At 42.2% G+C, this 16,379-nt stretch overlaps 1 protein-coding gene and 1 long non-coding RNA gene across 19 annotated transcripts in view; one reads left to right on the top strand and one right to left on the bottom strand.

Moving 5' to 3' along the window:
* The window catches only part of TENM3 (teneurin transmembrane protein 3), a 2,294,790-nt gene that overhangs the window by 318,383 nt on the left and 1,960,028 nt on the right, over window positions 1–16,379 (bottom strand). The gene's annotated exons all lie outside the window — the stretch shown is intronic.
* LOC142829633 (uncharacterized) overlaps window positions 9,062–16,379 on the top strand; it is a 42,379-nt gene continuing 35,061 nt past the window's right edge. Inside the window, exon 1 of the long non-coding RNA XR_012904255.1 lies at window positions 9,062–9,192. This is a non-coding gene — a long non-coding RNA (uncharacterized LOC142829633). The remainder of the gene's footprint in view (window positions 9,193–16,379) is intronic.

Below are 16,379 nucleotides of genomic sequence, written 5' to 3'. Positions count from 1 at the left end.
AAGCAAATTGTGAATTTGAACTACATCACTGTGGAATACTACCTGCTGTGCTACCAAGAGATTTTAGCAACTAATTAGCACTGCCTGCAGCTAACCAGAGCCTTAAAGACTGTTTCTTCTACACCAGGATATTTTTGCTAAAATTTCCCACCAGCAGTAGCAGTGCTGGGAGAGAAACAGCTGCTAACATTGTAAGAACTTTGCTCTCTAAGACCTGCTCTAGGTGATATGGTACAGGCAGTCCCCGGGTTACGTACAAGATAGGGACTGTAGGTTTGTTCTTAAGTTGAATCTGTATGTAAGTCGGAACTGGCGTCCAGATTCAGCCGCTGCTGAAACTGACCGCCAGTTCTGACTTACATACAGATTCAACTTAAGAACCCCAAGCTTCCCCAAGTCAGCTGCTGCTGAAACTGATCAGCAGCTGATTCCAGGAAGCCTGGGGCAGAGCAACTCTGCCTCGGGCTTCCTGTAGTCAGCGCTGGTCAGTTTCAGCAGCGGCTGACTTGGGGACGCCTGGGACAGAGGAGCTGGGGTGCTGCTGGGTTGCTCCAGTAGCACCACTCCTCGGCGCTACTGGACCAACCCAGCAGCACCCCAGCTGCTCTGCCCCAGGCGTCCTGATTCAGCCATTGCTGAAACTGACCAGCAGCAGCTGAATCAGGACCTGGGGCAGAGCAGCTGGGGTGCTGCCGGGTTGGTCCAGTAGTGCCCAGAGCGGCGCTGCAGGACCAATCGGCAGCGGCCCAGCTGCTCTGCTCCAGGGTCCAAAACAAAAGCCTGGTCTGCTGGGGGGGGGGGGGGACACTAGCCGCGCCCCCCCCCCCCCCAGCAGACCAGGGACACGGGAGCAGAGCCGCAGCGGCAGCGGGGTGCCGCGCCTCTGAGGCTTTGCTCTGGCAAAGCCTCAGAGGCACGGGAACCCCCGCGGCTGCGGCTTCAGTCCCGGTGCCTGTGGTCTGCTGGGGACCGTCCCCAGCAGACCACAGGCACCGCGACTGAAGCGGCAGCAGCGGCGGGTTCCCGCGCTTCTGAGGCTTTGCTCTGGCAAAGCCTCAGAAGCGCGGGAACCCACCCGGTGCCCCTGGTCTGCTGGAGACGGTCTCCAGCAGACCAGGGGCACCGGAGCAGCTTACGAACGGGGCTCTCTCGCCCCGGAGCTCGCAGGTAGCAATCCGCTACCTCGACCTCCGGGGCGAGAAAGCTCCGTTCGTAAGTGCGGATCCGACGTAAGTCGGATCCGCGTAAGTCGGGGACTGCCTGTAGTTAAAATTCCACTGTTTGCTGGGGTCTGATCTACAACATACTCTTGCTATTGCCATCATCCAGAGAGCTGAACCAGTCACAGCAATGGTAGGAAGTTTTATTAAGTGTAGTGTAAACAAAGCCAGATTACAAGCATTTCTTTTGCTTACCTGCACAAGTAGATATAGAGACATTTAAAGCAATTCATTTTCTTTAATGTTTTACATCTAGTTAACTTTCTAAAAAAAAAAAAATCTACATAAAAGGAGCTCTCTCTAAGTTCAAAAGCTTATCTCTTTCAGACAAGCTGGTCCAGTAAAAGACATTACCTCACTCACCTTGTCAGAGAATCTATTGTCAAAAGGCAGGTTTTGCTTCCTGATGCAAATTTTACCCAGTTTACATTCCCCCAAAATAAAAATTAATGTTTATTAGAGCAGATTGTCATAATACATGCACTTTCTTTTTTATTTCAGATCTCTGAGTAGAATTTGAACTCACAAGGGTGTGGAGGGTGGAGCACATCATCAATTACTATAAAATATCCTCACAGCCACCTGGAGCCTGTAATGCAGAAGCAGTTTTCCCAGATAGCTGGCCCTCTCTTTGCACTTACGTAATCTTGTGCCTAACTGGAGAAAGAAACTCCTCCAAAATAACATTTTCATTTGATTTCCCCCAAATGCATGGTAGGTTCCATGCACTCTATTGGAGTAACCTTCCAGTGTGGACGGTGTGACAATGTGAGCCCCAGGTTTGATCTCTATCTGTGAGCAAAGGAAAAGATTCCCAGAATCCGATTCTCATACTTTTAAGAAAAGTTGTTGATTCTGGGGGATGTATCCCTGGAATAACTTGATCAAATATCTGGATCATGAAGAAAACCGCCCACCCCCATGAGGACTTGTAGTCCAAGGCAATCTGATTAACCATACAGATATTACAGCATTTAGCATAGCTGAGCATTAAACAGAATGCTAAGCATAACTATAGCAGAAGTGTGACTGCCATAATGTTAGCAATACGACAACCGAGTGAGTACAGAAACTTCCAGGATTTGGAAAACATGCACCAAATATAAGTCCAGCTTCTATGACAAAGCAGGAAATTACATGTGCAAAGGTGAGTGATTTCAGAGCTGCACATAAGCACAATCATGACAGCAGTTGTAAACTCAAAAGAATGGCTTATAAAAACATGAATAAATCACCTTCTTATAACATACAAGTCAGACTCAGGAGCATAGATGAATGTAATAACAGAAACCGAAATAGAGTAGTTCAAACAAAATATATTAGAAGAAAAGTTAAAAGAGACAAGAGGAAGCCTGAAGCAGTGAACAAATGCCTGTCCTGGGAGAGGGCAAAATATCACAGTGGTGGGAAAGCTGTAAACAAGAGTTGAGGCAGTACAAAGAGGTAAGCAACCAGTCCTAGGTGATGATTCTTGTAATATAACATCAAGAAAACTATAGCAATAACTGAGATAATAAACCTAAATAAGATAGAAATATGTTATAGGTTCATTCTCTATGGCAGTGTTTTTCTAAGTGGTCCATGAAACCACTTTGAGAAACCTGATAACTGGCCGCTCCGGTGTGTTTATTTACCAGCTCCATGGCCACGGAGCCTCATGGCTCCCATTAGCTCTGGTTCACTGTTTGCATCCAAGGGGACCTGCAGGTAAGGTCAGCAGTGACCCGGCCCACACTGCTTCTTGCAGTTTCCCTTGGCTGCAAACAGCTAACTGGAGCAAATGGAAGCCATGTAAATAAATACACCCGAGCAGCTAGTTAGCAGATTTCTCAAAGTGGTTTCATGCACCATTTTGAGAAACACTGCTCTATGGTTCAGACTTCAGAGTCTGGCACTATCTGTAGTCCAGTATCCCCATGGGTGCTTCCAGGCTGAGCACTCACGGGGGAAAGCTGAGCCCCATGCTCAGCAACTCCTTCCCAGAGCTTCTGGTATGCTGTGTCCGAGAAAGAGGCACGGTGGCTGCAGAGCCCCATGGCCAGCAGAGTGGACTAGGAGTGCAGCCTGGCAGCCATGGCTGTGCTTCTGGTTTTGCTCCTGGCCTCCAGCTACTGGGCTCTGCAGCTACCCTGCCTCTTCCCCCAAGTGCTGTTGCTCCCGTCCCCACACAATGCGGTCTCACCTGCTACTACCAGAGTGAAGCTCCATAGCCAGTGGCACCAGAGGAGCCACCACAGATGAACCCCATTTCCAGCAAATTCCCTAGCTCAGGACCAGTCAGATCCAATGATGTCAAATCAGCAAGGTACAACCGGTACCTGCATCATATGACTATACGGCTGTACACCATATCTTCCATACATCCCACCTGAAATGACACCAGAAAAAGATGTGAAATACAGAATCAGGTGGGATCACTTGAGCCAGCATCTGTAACAGTATAGGAAAAAGGAGCTGGTCTCAGACTTTGCATTGAGGACCTGAGCAGGAACATAAAAAAGTAACATTTAGCTTGCCCACACATCATGAAATATTTGCTGAGCTATATTCTTCAGTAAATGCAGATGCTGTGGCAGGATAGTAGTAGTTCCCTCTGGTTCCCAGAACTCCAAACTCTGCACTTTCAATTCACCATTTGGCAGACAGAGCTTCTTGAAAGAGTCTTTTGGGATATGTTCAGCCCTACTAATATTTCACTGCACAGTGACCTAGATACTAGATGCAACTGCAGGAGTGAAAGTGCATACTGATGACATAACAGACTGGCCATCAGGCCACTGAGTATCAGGAACAACTGTGGAGTGTACTGGAAAGTCCAAAGAGTAACAACATTAAAGTTAATAAGGCCAAATGCCAGCTGCCAACAACTAATACTACCTACTCAGGAGAGACACTGATCACAACTGAGAAAATGCCAGAAAATTCGAGCAATTCTGAACATGCAGAGACCAGAAGATTAAAAAAGAAAATAATTCAGAGAATTATTGCAAAGAATGATCAGTGATGTAAGCACACATTTTAAGCAACTAAGCTAAGCTCACATCTGTGCAAGAACACAGCATGCACAAGGATTTGAAACTCATAGTAACAATGTCATCAATGATGCTTAATCTACTGAAAAGAGAACAAGCTTTTCACTGACATATCAAAAACAGGGACTATATACAGTGTTAGGGACTGAACATGTTCCCATAGGTATGCACCATAAGAATCATAACAGAAAATAAACCAGAGTTTCAAGCTTCAGGGGGTAGCCAAGGTAGTCTGTACAGGATAAACTTAAAAAACAACAAATGGTCTGGTAGCACTTTGTAGACTAACAGAACATGTAGATGGTATCATGAACTTTTGTGGGCACAGTCCACTTCTTCAGATGACTGGAGTTTCAAGGAAAGACACACTGCTAAAACATACATTTCAACATAAAGATGATAAAATCATCATGGTCCCAAGTAAACATCAGCAAACAGTTCAAAGGAATGTGGAATATCTACAGACCCCAATTCAGCAAAGCATTTTATGGTTAACTTTAAGCAGATGAGAATTTATGTGGGAATTTATGTTCACGTGCTAATAATTAAGCATATTCTTAAGTGTCTTGTTAAACTTAGTCCACAGTAAGGAAGTTGCTAAACACACTCAGGATACAAGTCACTGACAAAGCTTTCATATAACATTGGTACTACATTTAGGACAAATTTTTGGGCTGAATAATGACTTGGATCTTAATGAAGAAGAGAAATTAATCAAAGCAGACTTGAAAAAAATTGCAACAGACAAATCTTTTACCAAAATTGAAAAACAGAGCTCATATTAGACTATATCAGGAATAGTCAGTGCATAGACCAGGGGAAGGCAAGAGAGCCTCCATGCAGGCCCATCAAGTGGGTTGATATGTCCCGCAGATGCCCTGTCAATCCCCTACCCCAAAGCCAATCAGGGCTTGGAGGTAGGGGGAGCACACAAAGTCTCCTCCAACGCTGCAAGGGGTGCCCAGCGCTTAGAGTGAACCGCCAGACTTCTCACATCCCTCCGCCTCCAGGCCCTGATTGACCTGTGGGCAGGGGAAGTGTGAAAAGTTTCCTCCTGCCGTCGGGGGCACGGGTGCCTAGAGGGAACTGCCAGCTGTTCAGAGTCTGTGGGCAAGGGCTAATCAGGGTCTGTGGGCAGAGGAGCAGAGAAGTATCTTGGCCCTGCCCTTTCTGCCCAAGGTCCCACCCCTTCTGGGGCAGCCCAGGTTCTAAATTTATTGCCCACCCCTGGGCTAGACCAAGATCCATTCAAGAAATGTCACTTTATTCATATTCACTGGTCACAGAAATGGGCAAAAATTAACAAAGGAATCACAAATCAGCTTCTGTACCCAAGGACGGGAAGACAGCTAACAGAATGCCAATATTTAAAAAGGACTCTAGAGGCAACCCTGGCAATTACAGACGGGTAAGTCTAACGTCAGTACCGGGCAAATCAGTTGAAACAATAGTAAAGAATAAAATTGTCAGACATGTAGAAGGACAGAATTTATTGGGAAAAAGTCAACATGGTTTCTGTGGAAGGAAATCATGCCTTTCTAATCTATAAGAGTTCTTGGAAGGGGTTAACAAACATGAGGGCCAGGGGGATCCAGTAGATACAGTATAGTTAGATTACCAGAAAGCCTTTGACAAGGTCCCTCACCAAAGGCTCTTGTGTAAAGTAGGTTGTCATGGGATAAGAGGGAAGATCCTTTCATGGATTGAGAACTGGTTAAAAGACAGGAAACAAAGGGTAGGAATAAATGGTAAATTTTCAGAATGGAGAGGTGTTACTAGTGATGTTCCCCAAACGTCAGTTCTAGGACCAATCCTGTTCAACTTATTCATAAACCTAGAGAAAGGGGTAAGCAGTGAGGTGGCAAAGTTTGCGGATGATACTAAACTGTTCAAGATAGTCAAGACCAAAGCAGACTGTGAAGAACTTCAAAAAGATCTCGCCAAACTGAGTGACTGGGCAACAAAATGACAAATGATATTTAATGTGGATAAGTGTAAAGAAATGCACATTGGAAAAAATAACTTCAACTATATATACAATATGATGGGGGCTAATTTAGCTACAACTAATCAGGAAAGAGATCTTGGGAGTTATCGTGGATAGTTCTCTGAAAACATCCATGCAGTGTGCAGCAGCAGTCAAAAAAGCAGACAGGATGCTAGGAATGATTAAAAACGGGATAGAAAATAAGATGAAGAATATCTTACTGCCCCTATATAAAACTATAGTACGCCCACATCTTGAATACAGCGTACGGATGTGGTCTCCTCACCTCAAAAAAGATATTTTGGCATTAGAAAAGGTTCAGAAAAGGGCAACTAAAATTATTAGGAGTTTGGAATGGGGGCCCATATGAGGAGACGCTAAAGAGACTGGGACTTTTCAGCTTAGAAGAGAGGAGACTGAGGGGGTTTATGATAGAGGTATAGAAAATCATGAGTGGCATGGAGAGGGGTAAATAAAGAAAAGTTATTTACTTGTTCCCATAATATAAGAACTAGAGGACACCAAATGAAATTAATAGGTAGCAGGTTAAAAACTAATAAAAGAAAGTTCTTCACACAGCGCACAGTCAACCTGTGGAACTCCTTGCCAGAGGAGGCTGTGAAGGCTAGGACTATAACAGAGCTTAAAAAAGAGCTAAATAAATTCATGGAGGTTAGGTTCATAAAAGGCTATTAGCCAGGGGGTAAGGAATGGTGCCCCTGGCCTCTGTTTGTCAAATGCTGGAGATGGATGGCAGGAGACAAATCGCTTGATCGTTGTCTTCGGTCCACCCCCGGCCACTATCGGCAGACAGGATACTGGGCTAGATGCACCTTTGGTCTGACCCAGTATAGCCACTCTTATGTTCTTATGTATAAATACTGGCGAACACAGATGAACTACAAACCGATCATGTGGAAGACAGTTTACAGAAAAGACCAAAACTACTCCTGCATTGATCCTGTTTCTGACCAAACAAAAGAGTTTGAATACACCACAAGAATCACAGACTTGTGCAAAAACACTTTGATTTACAGTAGGTCAAAACTGCTTAAAAATCCAAGATGATGGATTGAGACATGTTGACACTGTAATAACAACATGAAAGAACCCAAGTTCAATCACTGTATTGGTTAGAATTTGTTAAGATTAATGTAGCTGTGAGTTTAATTCAGTCAGGGAATTTAGAAAAGGAAAGGAAAGAAAAGAAAGAGAGAAGTTGTGCTATAAAGAATGAAACTCAAGACAGAAGATTAATGTTGCCTTACACTCTTGCAGTATACTCTGCAATGCCACAGTTACAGCTAACTTTCCCACAGACACAGAACGAGACGAGGGTACAGAGAGAGTCAGTGCAGACAGGCCAGACGATAGAACAGCAAAAGCAGTGATGTGTGTATTTTATGTATTAAATATGTGTTACCCTGAAACCAAATCCTAAATCAAAAGCAACAAGAAACCTGGGTCCCCTAAATAATTTTTCCTTGAACCACTAGTGCAAAGCAGCTTTTAAGTTAGTACAACTGACTACATAAGGGTCCCAGCAAAGGGTATCTTCCAAAAGTTCAAAGGCTCTGTGTTCTCTTGCTGCTAGAGTATGGGACATAATTGGCTGTGGCAGGGGCACCCTCACAATCTGGCAAACACCAGCCACTGCATTAAACCCCTTGGGACTTTCGTCACAATCTAAGCTGCTCTAAACCACAATGGCCAGGTTCAGGCACAGAATAGGTGAGTGCAAAGGCCATTCTACCTTTCTTCCTTGACATTTCTCAACACAGCCAGGAATCTGCTGTTACAAAAAGCTATGGGTTTCACATAGGTGACCTTTATCTATACCCATCCCATCTGTTTCAAGCTTATGGTAATTTCAAAATATCTGACCTATAAACTGTGTGCTCTTGGACTTGATGAGGATTGTTGTATTTGATTACTGTTAAGGAGAGTGGAAGATTATTTGGCACACAAGTTACTCTCTTGCACTTAATCACAAAAAGGGGACAAAAATGCAAAAACTCCTGAATACCTATTTGAAATTAGCTGATTATTGATGCCTGAGTTGAAGGAAAGTGGGTACAGTTGACACATTATTGATAATTATTTAAAAAGCACACACATAAAAAAGTTACATCTTCCATTGTGTCTTTCTCTCCAATCCTACATAAGTTCTTTATTTTCAAGTGCAAACTGTGCAGGACACAAATTGCATCTTTTTATCTGTTTGCTAAGTGCCTAATACAAGAGGTTCAGATTTCAAGATACTACTGAAATATTAATTTTTAATATTAACAGCAGCAGCAGGAGTAAATGTTTCTGTGGGACTATCAGAAGTATGGTGTTGGTAGGGAAGAGACAATTCAGAAATACAACACAGTCTCCATGTATGTTATCCAACCAGCAAATACTAGTAAGCCACACAGAGAGGACTCACTCTGAATTTCACTCAGCTATTGCAAGAATGGAGGGTCTTTATCTGTGCTGCTTTTTACCCAGCAAAAGACTTTACAAGTGTGTGTTGGGAATATGCACATTTTATGAAATCTACAAGGAGGCTACACACCATGCTGCAAAATTTCCACAGCTCCGATTTGTGTGTGTAAAATGCTGAAGTTGAGAGACTGTTTTGTGTACCATCTCTCCCAATCTGGATTGTATAGGACACCCTCTCTTGTTCTAGTTATGCATGTAACACCTTTGTGGGAAACTAAAAATCAAGAAATTTAGGAATTTCTTTAATGCGATCTACCTGCAGAAAAATGGAGCACAGCCAACACCATATGACCAGTTAGTTTATGGATCACCATTTGGAAAAAAGTGGGATGGTAAACAGAGCATTCATCTGGGAGCCAAAAGGTCTTATGTTCAAATGAACTGACAATCACTGGCTACAATAATCACAGAAGTTAGAGATAGAAAAGACTTATTAGATCAGCCAGTTTGTCTTCATGGCAATGTAAGTTTTTTTCTCAATATGCTTTGTACTGTTTTGTTCAGATAAGTTTTAAAAATATTAGGAAATGGGGCTTATGTAACTTGCCTAGAGAGACTGTTTCATATGTCTTAATCTTAAAGAAATGTTTTTCTAAAATTCAATGCACATTTTGCTTTTTTAAATTTCATCTTATCACTATTAGATATCCCCGTGCACCACATTAAATAATTCCTCCCCCTCTTTGCTGTTTACACCCTTCAAATATTTGTAATTTATTCTGTCCCCATTTAGTAATCTCATAGCTAAACTGTATTTATTTAGTTCTTGTAATCTTTCCTCATAGATAAATCCCTAAACAATTCTACAACTTCTTAAAAAATACTGAGGTTGCCAAGCTAAAAATGTGCTAATGTGAAGTTTAGCCTCAGCAAATATGTCTAACTTTTTAATGAAAACACACTAAAAAGTTGCTTGTGATGTAAAAGAGAAACTAACAGCCACACTAAAGCTGGGAACTCAAAAAGTTCTAAAACAGTGAGAAGAAACACACTAAGATTACACACAGAGTTATACACACTGAAGAGCAAAGACACCCAATGTTAGGCTTATACAAACAATTTTAGTTCTGCCCCGTAAAGCCACCCTAAAAACCAACAAGAAATTTACGGATATATATTTTGGTGAATAAGGCTAACAGTTGATTCAATCTATGAGCCAAAGCTAAGAACACAGTTCTTAGCTTTTATAGCAATAGGCCTCTATAGTATAATATGAAGCCTCTGTTTTCACATCACTAAATTAAAAAGATTCCAGTTTTCTCTATGTTTTCTATCATCTACTAAAAAAAGACATACTTGGCAACATTCTGAATATAAACATTATAAACAATCTTCCATGTAAATTATTCCCTACTGTTCTCACAAGGATCGCTAAATGCCACCAGTTTTTCAAGTGTCATTAAGAGACACAGAGTACAGATACAAACCTCCTGAGCTCAGACAGTTAAATTGTGGAACTTGCATGACAAAAGTAAACATTTGTCTGGTGACAAAGAATCACAGTTAGCGCCGGAGACATGTTTGTATAAACGAATGCACTATAATCTATAGTCACTTCATGTATAACCGTACAAGTATTCTGATTATTCCAAATTTAAAATGTCCATGATCTGCAGCCTCTTAGGGAAATTAATGTATATTTTAATAGTTTGCGAGAAAAACTTCTTAATAAAAAATGACAAATTAAAAAACAGGCAAATGGACCAACACAAATAAGATGGAATGTTTTCAATAGTCCAGGGGAAGAGTGAAAGGCAGGCTGATCTTAACTGTTAAATTTCTAGATTTTTGAGTGGTTGTGTGCTATTATTTTTGTTCATGAAATCTTAGCTTTGGTATCCAGGCTTTAAAAAAAAATCCCCAAATTTTGGAATCTGCAATGGTTGTTTTAAACCACTTTCTAAGAAACAGTAGCTGTGCATCTGGTCAACCTTACCTAATGAAGTTTTTTGTCTGGAAATCCCACCCACTGATTTTCTTTACATTTTCAGTAGATTTATTATAATAGAACCCCAACAAGTTTTCAGTCCATTAACATTCCTAAATCAATACATTGGCATGTCTTATCACAGGCAAATGATCTCTCATTTAGAGAGCAGAACATTCAATTCTAATTATACACTTACTATAACCATCCACAGACATTAAAACAACCAAACCAGTTTATAAATCAATAGATGCATAAAATAAACATATTTCTTTCAGAGATAGGCTCCTATGTTTATTCATAAAGAACAAAAGTACTTCAAACTAATATTTTCAACACTTGCAAGTTAAGGAATATTACCTCAATTTCAAAGAAATGCCTCCCTCAATGCTTTCTTCAAACGCTCAAATCCCAGCTTAATAAAAACAAATGGTATTCCTCATTTCTTCAAAATTGCATATTTGATATCCAAAGCTTACTTTCTTAAGACACACTTTGAAATTCTGTAATGATGTATTCATATTTCAAAAGTCAGAGACTTTTTCCAGCTGTACAGGTGAATACATTTATAACTCTGAAGTGTAATGAACTTGCTTTTGAAGTATGAAAAAAGAATGACAAATATTAAAGGCAATTTAAAATATCAAAAAAAGCCTAGTCTGATAGGAGCTGATGTTTCTTCCCTTTCTGTATCACTTTTGCAAACTATCCCAATTACTTTTAATATCAACAGACAAGATTTTTTTCATTTATCTTTGTTATCTTTACACAATTAAACTGTAACTGAAATTAAGAAACACAGGTCCCCTAAACTGTGCATTTCACATTTACAGCATAAGCAGCAACTTTGTGCTGCTCAGCTAACTTCAGCCCACTAAATTCCATCGGTATCAAAAGAAACACTTTCTGTTCTTCACTCCTACACAAGTAGTGAATTCAGGAAAATTGACAGTAATTTAATCCACACTGTGACTTGCCCAGTCAATTTGCACGTGTGCAACTATATAGACCCGTGGTCCCCAACACGGTGCCCGCGGGCGCCATGGCACCCGCGGGGGCATTTCCATGCGCCCGCCAGATGCTCGAGGCTGGCCTGGCACTGGGCGCATGGCGGGGGGGAGTGCCGGCCCCGGGCACACGGCGCTGGGCGGGGGGAGCGCCGGCCCCGGGCATGCAGCTCTGGGGGGGGGGGGGGGACTGCCCCCGGGCATGCGGCTATGGGGGGGGGGCCGCCCCCGGGGTGCAAGTGTCCCCGCCTCCTGGCGCCCGGCGGGCGAACGGCCACGCCCCCTGGCGCCCGGCAACCTCGAAAGGTTGGGGACCACTGATATAGAAAGAACAGATCTATAACAGATTAATGCCCCTATGAAAATGTGCCCCCCAAATATACTTACCTTAGCACTAATATGCAAAATATCTAACTTTTTTAAAATCTCCAAATCAGTATTTAGCTTTCATTATCAAGCTTTTCTATTTTCTCCTTACTGGTGTGTAGTAGGTGATATTCAAATACACCTTATTGATCTCAAAGACTAATGGGGCATTATGAAAACTAAAAAAAATCTATATACATTGAGTTTCCATACATTAGAGTAGCAGTCACTAGAATTTTTATTTACTCCATTCTATAATTTTATAGAGGCAAAATGTTTCCTGAACACAGAAAATAAAAGTCAACATAGTATGGTGTCCAATTGTAAAAAAACAAACACACACAAAACAAAAACAAAAAGCCAAACACAAAATCAACCAACCCCACAACAAACAAACAAATCAAAAACGCCCATTACCTTAAGTCTCTTAATATGCTTTAGTGTACCCATTAGTGAAAAAACATCTGTATGTGAACAGGAGCAATCTACTTTAAAAAAGATTTAAAAAAAAATAAGGGTTTTAGCATCTTATTTACATTATACTGTCTGAACAATGTATATCCACAGCAACAAGATATGAAACAAATTGTTTTCAGTTGTTTAATTGTTTTGACCTATAAAATATGTTTAAATGTTAAAGAAATATACAACAGTACAGGCTGAAACTTTCTAAACCAGGACTCTCAGGTCTGGCAACATCTAGGGTCTGGCAGGGCCACAGATATTCCAGGACCAGAGAGTCCTGGTGGAGTGCTAGCACCCAAGAGGCCCATGGACTGGCAGGGCAGGGGAAGCCCAATGCTCAGCAGCGGGGCTTCCCAGCAGGGCAGCAGGAGCCCGGTGCGCAGAGGCAGCAGGGCCTCCCAGCACAGCAACGGGAATTGGTTGCGGCAGCAGGAAGCCTGACACAACAGCAGGAGCCTGGCATGCGGCAAGACTACCGCCACATGAGCCCAGTTCAGCAGCAGAAGCCCAACAAGCAGAAGCAGCAGGGCTGCCTGGCAGGGCAGTGGGGGACAGTGAGGTGGGAAAAGGGAGGCTGGCCAGAAACCTGGGCAGCTGGGCCAGGGCTGGTGGCAGGCGGGCTAGAAATGACTTCCCCGATCCAGCAAAATCCCTCATCCAGGTCCAATCAGGTCCCAAGGGTAGTGCCAAACCAGGGAGGTCCCACCTGTAGTTTTAGGACAACAGTAATAAAAAGTAAAATAATAGAGTAAGAATCAATGCTCCTTAAATGCAATTAACTCAGGCCTGATGTACATTAGGTCAAACTCAGATGCATTAGGTTGATTTTCTAAACAAAGAATCCACACCACCAAGCCTATTCTGCCAACTTTAAGGGCCATTAAAGTAGATTTTGGTACTTTTGCTTTTCCTGAGGAGTAATGGTAAATTTGATATCAGATGGTCGACTTTAGGGTAATGCAAATGCAGCACTGTGAAAGTCATTGTTCTTGGCATATCCTTTCTTCACCACCATGTGCTGTCTTGGCATAGATATCCGCATTTGTATTGCTGATTCGTAGTTCTTCCTAAACAGATTCCTCTACCCACGCAGCAGTCACGTCTAAGGTCTCCTGAACACTTCATGCTGGAGCCTGTTTGCAACTCTGGGCATTCATAGGCAGGTGTGTCCCACAGTGCCCCAATGTGACCAGCCTGACCTGGACTTTCAACTCTGCCGCTCTCAAGGTGCACAGGAAAAGTCCCATGAAAATCTAATTTCATTTTCTGTTTGGTCAGAGTGGTGAGCAGACCTCAGAGCAGGCAGCCAGCAAACCTCAGCAACACACCTGGCTACGAATGCCCAAGCTCCCAAACAAGCTCCAGCATGAAGTGTGCAAGAGATCCTAGAGGTGACTGCTGCATGGGTAGAGGAATCTGTTTAGGAAGAACTACGAATCAGCAATACAAATGCGGATATCTATGCCAAGACAGCACATGGTGGTGAAGAAAGGATATGCCAGGGACACCCAGCAGTGCCACATAAAAATAAAGGAGCCAAGGCAAGCATACCAGATGATAAAGGAGGCCAACAGGGTCCACATTGCAAACATTCTGCTTCGATAAGCAGCTGTATGGAATTCGGGGGGGGGGGGGGCGGGGAGAGAGAGGGACCTTGACCCAGTCCATGGATTCCCCCCAAAACACTCCTCTGGCAGCCTCTGGCAACAGTGTGGAGGACTGTATGAATGAGGACGAGGAGAATGGTCAGCAGGTAATCAGAGTGTCGAATTTCACCAGCAGCCAGGATCTTTTTAATGACTTTGAAGACAACTCTCTCCCCCCAGAACATATTGCTGCTGGACCCAGCTAGTGGAGAGGGCATTTCTGGTGAGTTCACATTTTTAATCATGCTACAAGTAGGTTAAGGCAATCGGGTGTGATCTGTGGGGGCTACACTGACTACATAGTGGGGGCTCCCTGGAACAATTTGTTAACATGTCTGGAGATAGAGTTGGAATCCTCACTGCACATTTCCATAAAACTCTGATAAATGTACTCTTTCATCCTTCCCACAAGGTTTCCAGGGAAGCCTGCCTTATTCCATCCTCCATGGTAGGACACCATTCCATCCAAGCCAGCAATAAGTGGTCTGGCTGGGCCCAGTTCCTTCTAAGCTAGGCAGCAGCACAGCTTCACAGGTGATTAGTCAGCCCTGCCCAGTCAGAGGCTCAGGTCTCCATGATCAGAGCTGACTGACTAGGCAGGGCTGATTAATTACCTGTGAAGCTGTGCTGCTGCACAGCTTAGAAGGAACACTGGCCGGAGCAGCCTCCCGATGGTTAACCAGTTACCCAGTAAGCATACTGGTAAGGGGCATGCTTACCAGTTAACTTTTTACCATCCCTAAATCATGAATAAGCAAGTTCTCAGAGTTATGCATATGCTTAACAGCTTTGCTAAATAGGGATGGATTTAAGCATGTGTAAGTGCTTTGTCAAGTCCTGACATTTAATATGTTTTACACTGAAAAGATGCTTTAAAAATCAGCATATTCAGTCAACATGTTTTCTTTTTTGTACTTTCACAGAAACTATTTAAGTTTGTGAATTGAAGATGGCAATTGAAGAAATATGCTTCTCAGGATACTTCTATGTTTTAGGAGACAAACATTTGTAACTTTTTTAAAGGTGCAAGAGTCAAAAACAACACCAATAATGAACCACTGCGTAAGAAAAGAATTAGATGGTTTTCTACACATACCAATCCAATATACTTTTTTACATATGTCAATAATATATTCACAATAGTAATTTTTTGAGTACATGTATTGAGCGCTTGGAAATGTTGTGCTGTGTACTGTCAGGTCTAAAAGTTCACAGCTGAAAGGGAAATGGTCATGAAAAGCTTCACAGTAATTAACAGAGTCTATGGTATATCAACAAAATGAAAAACAGAATGAGCTTTTAAAGGTATTGGTTTCTCATATAAATCTTACTTTAAACAGCCTCTTTCAGGTTTGACAGGCTCAATATATGATCCTTTCCTCCTCTCCCTTTTCCCGTCCCCAAATTTAGAATGACATTTTCTAATTTGTGTTTCCTTAACAGGGGGAAAAAAACCCACAAGCAACTCATTCCCACCCCACCCCACCCACAAGTGCTATAATTGTCAAACTCCCATCTGCTATGGAAATCAATAAATAAATAAATCACAACACTGTAAATGAACGAGTCATAAGCGTGTATGTCCACGTGTTCATTCTCTTACCCATGACTGAAATGGACAATAACTCTGCTCTCAAGAAAATGCATCAATTTCACTATCCACTGCAGACTCAGAAGAACTGAGCTAGTAGAAGAGAAGAGGTAAACTTATATGTCAATGGCCCCAAGTGCATAGCACTGAATTTAGTGGTATGTTACACAACTTTACCTATAGATTTTAACACTGTTGAAGTACTCATTCTGAAGGGCAAATAACAACAAAACTATTAGTGAATTAAAAATAAAATGTTCTATTTTAAAGTGGCAAAATTTTGGGCCTCTTAATCTTGATTCTTTCAAAGAGAGTACATTCTCAGTGCCTTTACTGTAAATAAGTATCTGTTAAATACTGTGTTATGCATGAATATCAACAACATTGTACAACGAGTTTGACAGTTGATGATATGATAGCATTCTTTAAAATGGACAAATGAGTAAATCAGAATGGTGTTACAGCAGAAAAAGCAGTTATTTTTGGACCCTAGGTAATCAATTGTGCGTTCAGTACGGCTATTATCCTGCACTGGGCTATCATCAATTAAATGCTGGCTGCCATTTTACATTTGGAGGTGTGTTCGTGCATGAGAAAAAGCGACTGGGCATACACCCAGTACTCTGAAAAACAGAACTTATCTGAGCT

The sequence above is a fragment of the Pelodiscus sinensis genome, chromosome 5 (assembly GCF_049634645.1).
Source record: "Pelodiscus sinensis isolate JC-2024 chromosome 5, ASM4963464v1, whole genome shotgun sequence".
Lineage (NCBI taxonomy): Eukaryota > Metazoa > Chordata > Testudines > Trionychidae > Pelodiscus > Pelodiscus sinensis.
The sequence above is the reverse complement of the archived record's forward strand: the minus strand, read 5'-3'. Positions and strand labels throughout refer to the sequence as shown.